Consider the following 8,470-nt stretch of genomic DNA (forward strand, 5'->3'; position numbering starts at 1 on the left):
GTACAGATTCCCGGCTCCGGCCCTGGGCTCTCAGCTGGCCTGTACCAAGTGTTCCACCAAGGGGGAGGATGGGCCCCCCCCTTGAGAACCTGCGCGGGTGGGTAGAAGGTGTCAACCTCTACTTCTCCGCCTCTAGCAAGGGAGAAAATACTGAAGACACGGGGACCTCTCTTTGCCAGCAAAAAGGAGATTGGCAAAAAGGCTTGGGGAGGGGCCTTTTGGGCCGTCTCTCCCCTACGAACGTAATTTGGTATCGGCCAGCAGAGCGTGGAGTCTATGTAGGGAGAGTTGAGAAGCTGGTGACTCACCACCCCCGGGAAGGGGGGGTGGCATGTGGGCCCCCAATTCACTACCCCCCCAATCCGCCAGTAGACGTGTGAGGTTTGCGGGCCTGGGGTTATAGGACACCACTCCCAACTCTGAGAAAAAATAAAATCCCGATCGAATATGCCCCCCACCCCCGGTCCTAAGCCCAATTGGCTATTGGGGGAAGGGGATGCCAGAAGCTCTCCTTCCCCGAGGAGCTGCTTCTCTGCCTGTTGCAGGCTCAGAGCTAGGCTCGAGCAGGGCCCAGAGGCTTAGCTTCCTAAGTCTGAAACCATTTGCACACACTGCTCCCCCAATCCTAAATTACTTCAATACTCCAAAGGGTGCCGGGTAAACTCGGGCAGATGCCCTGACCCTCTCCCTTCCCCCCTCCTCTTTCAGTAATTATAACTCTGAAACTTGTAAGCCCATTCAGGGCCACATCTGTCTCTCTACTCCCAATGGTTTCCCCCCTCCCCCTTCTGACCCTGCGGTCTCTGCCTTCCCCCTCCATCAGCATCCCCACCCCCTTCTCCCCAGGCCCACTGAGGAAGCTGGGGCCAGGGACTGGAGCCAAGTCCGTCGTCCCAGACTACATTGGACAAAATGCAGGAGCCTGCTCAGAAAGGTGGATCGATGGGACTGCAGGGGCCCGGTGAGAGATGAATGCAAGAGAGGGAGAGAATAAGGGAAGGTAGGGTTTGAGTGGAAGGGAGGATAAACTCGGACCCTGCCCACTCCTGGGTTTGCCCTTTATCCTGACCCCAGGAGTTTCAAGTTGCCGGCTCTTTCATTGTCCAGGGATTAGCCAGTGGTCCAGATGTGAGGGCCTCTCTCTGGGGATCAAGTATGCCACATTGCTGCTCCCAAAGCTCTGAACGGACTCATCTTCCCTGAAAGTCAGTTTCTGGAGGGAGTAGGAATGCTGGGCCACCCACATACATCAAGACAATGAGATCCATGCTTCTGGTGACTCGGAAAGAGGATGCCCTCTCTTTTGGGTTCCTTGGAGGTAAGGGAGTGAAGAGGGAGCATCAGTGACCTAGAGGATAGGCACTGAAATTAACCTCTAGTTGAGCTGAGATAGTAAATTCAGGGGGTGAGGGAAGTGTCAGGAACCCAGAGTGAAGATCCAAGATAGGACGAATCCAACATTAAGACAACAACGATGACACAGACATTCTTCAAATCATGTAAGAGCTGGAAGAGACCTTAGAGACTATAAGACTCCATTTATACATGAGGAACCTGAGACACAGAGAGGGGAAGTGATTTGTTCAAGGTGATAGAACAAGTCAGTAAGAGAGTCAGTACTGGAACCCAGTTCTTCTGACTCTCAGTCAAGTTCAAGACCCTGTTCCTTGTTTCACAGAGTATCTCCTTAGTATAACTATGCCAAAAGATGAGGAAACAAAGATCTACATGAGACCTGGTCCTGTAATGTATGGACAATCTAGCAGAAAGGGAATCAAACATAGGGAGAAAAATGTAACTACCTCCCCCTCCCCCATCTGGAGGCTTTGACTTGTGTGTTCACCCACAGCCTTCTTTGACTGTACCATTGGCCAAAGTGGTCAGGGAAGGCTTTCCAAAGGAGAGAGCATCTGAGTTAGGCCTTAAAGGACTACAATAAAAATGGATTACATTTCCTTAACCCTTTATAGTTTACAAAATGAATGCCTTACGGCAGCCCTGTGAGATTTGGAAGGAAAGTATTATTATCTTTACAAAGGAGGAAACAAGCATCAAACCAACAAGCATTTATTAAACACATACCAAGGACTAACTGGCACAGTGCTAGGAGCTAGAGCTAGAAGAATGAGACAGCTCCTACCTTCAAGGAACTTCCATTCTATTGAATACAAATGAGTAGATAAAACAACAACAAAATAAACACAAGGTAATTTCCAGGAAGGCACTGTCCACTAAGAGGAAACAGTTAACATTTTATGTATTTGCAATGGTACTTCCATGCTAAACCAACCTACTGGCTTCTCCCTAACATAGTGTTTTGTGCATTGTAAGCACTTAATAAATTCTTTTTTCACTCACTCATTCATTCATGGACTCAAAAATATTATCTCAAAATGTCTTTGCAGGGTCATCTAGGTAGTTCAGTGGATAGAGCACTGGCTCTGGAGTCACGAAGACCTGAGTTCAAATGTGGCCTCATACACTTACTAGCTGTGTGACCCTGGGCAAATCACTTAACCCAGATTGCGTAGAAAGAAAGAAATATCTTTGAACAGACTGCTCATCATGCCTGGAATATACCCTTGATACACCTTTAACTCTAAATCAGTCCCTCCATGAGGCTTAGCTCATGGCACAATGCACATGAACTTCTTGGTCCCCTGGTTCTTACCTTTCTTTCTCTCCTGAAATTACTGTTATTTACTTACCTGCCTTCATGTTTCATCATATACCACCCCCACTCCATTTAACAGAAACTCCTCAAGACCAAAAACTGACTTCTTTTTTGTGTTTTTAGCCCTAGCACCTGGCTCAGTGCCTAGAACACAGTAGGCACTTAATGAATGATTGCCAGATTTAATTGATTATTATTATAAATAGTAAATGCTAGAGCTGCTACCAGAACCCAGAGACCTTTCCCACAATATCCCATTTATTTACAAAGAAATTATTTAGATAGCATTTTTACAGTTTAGACAGCATATTTACAAGGAATATTTTTTGGCAGAAAGAGAGCACCTCAGTCAGAACATAAACAAAGTTCCAGAGATGGGAAAGACCAGGATGGAAGGAGGGGACTATTTGGTGAATTTTAGTAATCCCATAGGAATTAGCATAGGAAATAGTGGTAAAGTTGGAAAGGTGTAGTGAGGTCAGAATTTGAAGGGCTTTGAATGTCAAGTTAAACATCCTTGGAACTTTGTCCTATAGGTAATTGGGAGCTATTGAATGGTTTGGAGCATGGATGTGGCATGATCAACACCACTATTTTGTTTAAAAAGGACTCAAAAGCCTTTTAGTCAAGTATTTAATTGTGCTGTGCCAGACCTAGTCTCTACTCTTGGAGAAGTCACAGTCTGAAGTAGCTATCCATGTACAGGATCTCTAGAAAGAAGAAAAGACCAGGAGGGTCAGTGTTGACTAAGTAGAGCCCTGACCTATGAGTCAGGAGACCCCAGTTAAAATGCCACCTCTGCTACTAACTTGCTATGTGACCTTGGACAAGTCCCTTTCCTGGGTCTCTGCTTTTCTTTTCCTTTTGGTGGCAGTCAGGGTGCAGTGACTTGCCCAGGGACATACAACTATTAAGTGTCTGAGGCTGGATTTGAATTTAGCCCTCCTGACTTCACTGCTGGCGCTCTATCCATTGTGCCACCTCGCTGCCCCAGTCTCTGTTTTTCCATCCACATATTTTTAAAGGTTAATCTTTGCACTTTTGTATCAATTTGTTCATGAATCAGATAACAAAAGTAGAAATCCAGTAGAGACAACTTGCAAGGTGAACCAGAGCCATCTTTAATAGAACTGAAACTCATTTTAACAGCTAGTGCTGACTTTGGCATCCATTGTTCCTCTTTGTTTATTGGTTGGGGTGGAATAGATAATCTCTCAAAGTTTGATGTTCTAGGGCTCTATCGATGACAGGAAGGATTGATGTCTTTGCATTCTTTACAGTACATTTTAAGAAATGAGGGGATTAAGATAAGGGAATTACTGAAGATGCTCTATAAGAGAGGAGGGCCAGGTGCTTCCACATCAAGACAAGTCAGCAGGAAACTAACTCTCCAGGGCTTTGCATCAATCTGGGAAGGCTCCCAGAATTAGGTGGTCAAATTTAGGAGCTTTGTGAGTTAGGGCCTGTTTATTGGGATGGTGAAGAAAGTGACTCAAGGAAGTATTAGAGGCTGGGTCTAAGTGTCAAGGTAACATCTGGGAGAACAAGTAAAGGAGGCTTTTGAGTTCATCTCCTTTGCGTTCAAATCCCTATTGCCTACAAAATTTTGTTTAAATTGAGTCTGATTTCTGATTCTGCCAAGAAAGGAAAAAGGCCTGTTCTCTCAAGATCAGGGAGAGTGCCTTTGTGGGGATATCTCAATTGCACTAAGAAGCTGTACCTGGTCTGGTAGGGAAGCTGAGTCATGGGGTGAAGGGATGGGCAACAGAACCTCAAATCCAAGAGGGTTGGCTCTGAGCTCATGAGTCCCTTCCCTTTAGGATTCTGGCCAGGGGAAGGGAGTGGAAGGCAGATCTGCTGCCCAACTCCCAACCCTAAGGGAAGCAAGGATGAGTGAACCATGATTTCCTTTACCATGTGATTTCCTGGGTGAAAAGGGAGAGTGGGTAAAACCTGACACAAGAAGGGGAGGCTATAATCCCTCTCCTAACTTCCCCAGACCCAGATCCCTTTGCCTCCTCCCTAGGGCAGGGGCATGAGTATCAAAAATTCATAGATTGTTAGATAAAGTATATAGACAAGTAGAATGATATGAGTCAAAGCTTCTGGGGAGCAGAGAAGTAAAGGGGCAAGAGTTTTTAGGGAGTGAGGACCACGCTGAGAGAAAGAGCAAAATTAAGAACAGAATCCCAGTCATCTGGCATACAGAAAGAAGGAAAGTCAGGAAATGGGGCAAGGGGAAGACCACGGCAGGATTATAGGATTTTAAGCAGGAAAAAGGGTCTGAAATTTTCAAATTTAGAGGGACAAAGTAAGACCAGAAAGATTAAGTGATTTAGACAGAGTCACACAGATTGGTTATTGCCCTTAGTTCATGAGGAGGACCAAAATGACATCACTATGCTACAGTCAAGTTTCAGTATGTTCACCTTTGGCTGATCAGACCAGTATAAGCTTGGAATGTTCTGCCACAGATCAGGCACAAACAAACCATGTGAGCATTTGGGGTGGATTCTCTAAATTTGTGCATCTTGTGTTTCTTTTGAGATAGTAAGTGACTGAAGCAGGAGTTGAATCCAGTATTTTTTTCTCCCTTGATGCCAGACTAACCTCCCAATGTTTGATATAGGATTGCTGCTCCTCACTCTTTAGGTGATGCTGAAAAGCTAATCTGCTACTTAGAGCTCAGTGGGGACTTGAGGAGACCCAGATTCCTCAACACTAGTGAGGTCATATTTTTTCTCCTCAACTCCACCTCAAAGTCCCTTTAGACTATAAGCTTCTTGAGAACAGGGACTCTGTGGCATCTACCATGGTATCCCCAGGGGTACACAGTAGGCTCATGATCAATGTTTGTTATTAAATAAAGAATAGGTAGCATTTATGGAGCCCTTTATGTTTCCTGTTTACAAAGTTTACATGAATGATTTCATTTGACTCACAACAACCTTGCAATATAGGTGGTGTAATTCTTACTAGCTTGATTTTATAGATAATGAAACTAAATGACTTGCCCAAGTACTGGGAAATCAATTGACAGCTCAGATTCATTTTTTGATTCCAAGTGACCTTTGAAGTTCCTCCCAGCTCTAATTATATGATCCAGGACTCTGCCCCCTTTCCTTCTTTCATTTGAAAAATTTTAACTTAATTTTTATTTTCAATGTATTTATTTTTAACTTAACAAAAGTTTTTTTTAATACCCTTCTATTATTTTTAACATCATTAATATTTCCTACTGCCTCTACTCACTTCCCCTAACCTTTGTAAGAAAGAAAAAAAAAGTCAAACAAAACAAATCTTATTGGCCGCATCTGAAAATGTATGCCTCTTTCTGAACCTATAATGTACCACTTCAGAGGAGATACCAACCAGTGCTTCCCTCTAGCCTTCCGTTCCCTGCTAGGGCTGGTCGTGGTGGATGAGGAAGGGAAGGTACATCCTCATTTGGCACCTCGGATGATTAAAGTATATCTCCTACTGAGGGAGGGGTGGCTGGATGAGTACAAAACAGGTCATTACCGACCGGGGAAACCCCGGGGAGCGGAACTACAGAGGGGTGGAGAAGAAAATGGGGGGGGGGCGGTGCAGCAAGGAGGGCAGGAGTTGTGAAAGAGGAAAGGGGGAGTCAGTCCCAACTTTGGGGATTCCTTCTCCGTATCTGCCCCCGGCAGCTACCATATATACCCAGCTCAACTCAGGACTCTTGGGTCCCTTGGAAAGCAGCGGTGAGGCAGGTGTCTCTTTCTAGGGGGGCGCTCCCCACCAATCACTGTCCCTCCCAGTGACGTCGACACCCGTCCCGAGGGAGGGGGGTGCTTTGTGTCAGCGCGCTGGCATCTCCCGGCACACCCAGCCCCAAAGACTGGCCCATGTGAGCCTGGGGATCCGGGATCGGGGTTGAGCTGCAGTTTTGGACAAAGAGGAAGTGAGCAGTAGGCACCCCAAGAGTCCTAGTTCTAAGAGGGAGGAGGATAAAGAGGAATGAGGTGTTCGAAGTCTGAAGTTTCTGGCTGACCCGAGGTCTCTGGGAAGGAACAAGCCTCCCTCTGCTCTTCTCTGAACCTGAGAAAATGAGCCGACTTGGGGATGGGGATGGGGGAGTCAGGGAGAAGGAGAGCAGGATGGGAAGCCTTAAAGCCCCATATAAAGATGGGTTACTAGCATCATTCATTTTATTAATAATAAAATGAATAATATGCTTGCAGAATCACAGAGAATCAGAGAAAGATTAAGACGGCAAGGCAGAGACTGAGGAGGACCCTAGATTCGGAGCACACACACACATGTGGACAGAATACAGAAATACACGGCTCTCTCCCCCAAGATCTCGCGTCCCTCCCCTCCCCCACCTTCCTCCCTAGTGCCAAATTCTGGGACCAACGGGCGGGGCTGAGGTCGCTAGGGCTGGGAGCCTGGACAGTGGCTGTGACTCAAGTTTCTGTGGATAAGAGTGGAGCAGCCGGCAGGGAGGGGCTGAGACTGACAGACACCCAGTCAGACGCATGGATACTTTCACCTCAGCTGTCCTCTCTCCTTTCCACCCCGCCCCGTCCCTCCTAAGGCCCGTGGGAGGGAAGATCACTTCCTTAGAAGGGCTTTCCAAGACCTCCACACCTAGAACCCAGGACATAGAAAAGCCTTCGAGGTCGAGGGTTCAGGTACTTGGGCCTCAAGGAGAAAAGACTCAAAGACTTTGGGACTCAGAATTACCGTGAGGATCGAGGGTTAGGGAATCAAAGTGGTACCCAAAGTGAGTGTCAGGAAAGCAAGGATTCACTGGTTCAGGGCTGGGAGCTTAGGAGGACCCAAGGGCTCAGGGCTCCGAGGCTCAAAGTTATTAATGATTTCTGGGTTTAGAGGGTCAATCAATCCATCCACAAGCATTTATTAATTTGCCTATTATGTTAGGCTCTGTGTCAGGTATTGGGGTTACAAAGACAAAAATAAAAGGGTCCCTGCCCTTAAAGAGATCTTTCTTCCTTCCTTCTCTCCCTCCTTCCTTCCTTTCACTTTTTTTTTTAGTGCCAGGTAGTCAAAGGAATGGGCAGGCATGACTTTTTTCTTCCTTCCTTTCCTTCTTTCTTTCACTTTTTAAAGTTTACTTTCTATTAGATACAAAAACAAGTGCAAGGTGATTAGAGAAATGGGCAGGAATAACTTCTCAAGGGTTTAGGCCAAACAAGACCCTAGGTGCTTGTTCAGGATTCAGAGGTTAAGGGCTCAAGATTCCTGGGGAGCCAGGATTTTAAGGATTTAGGGGTTCATTAGTGCTCAGGAAACTCAAGAAATCCACACCCTGGGGTGCTTCAGGCTAAGAGGTTCAAGTCATCTAAAACTCAGGTTTTGATGCCTCAGCTATTCCCTGAAAATGTCCAGGGTTCATTTCTCCCTCCTGCACTTCCTCCCCAGAGTCCTCTGCAGTCTAAGCTTCGATGTTGTGATGAAGAGCACTAAATCCTGGCTCTCTCACTTATTACCTGTGTGTTCTTTAGCAAAATACTTCCCTTCTCTGCGCCTCAGTTTCCCTATAACTCTTCAAGAAGGAGTTAATCTAGATGTCATCTTGAGTCCCTTCCAACTTTGACATTGGTTGATCCTAAAAGTTGTCTCTTTCCATAGATGCAGACACAGAAAGAAGAGGAATCATTGCCCGCACTGAGGCAACTGGGTGGGGCTGCACTTAGACTCAGGAAGCCTAGCATAATAGTTGTGTGAGTGGAGAGGAGATATGTCAGAGATATTGAGGAAACAGAAAGAGAAAATCTGGCAATTGATTGGATAGGTAGAATGAAG

This window comes from Notamacropus eugenii, chromosome 5, assembly GCF_028372415.1.
Source record: "Notamacropus eugenii isolate mMacEug1 chromosome 5, mMacEug1.pri_v2, whole genome shotgun sequence".
NCBI lineage: Eukaryota > Metazoa > Chordata > Mammalia > Diprotodontia > Macropodidae > Notamacropus > Notamacropus eugenii.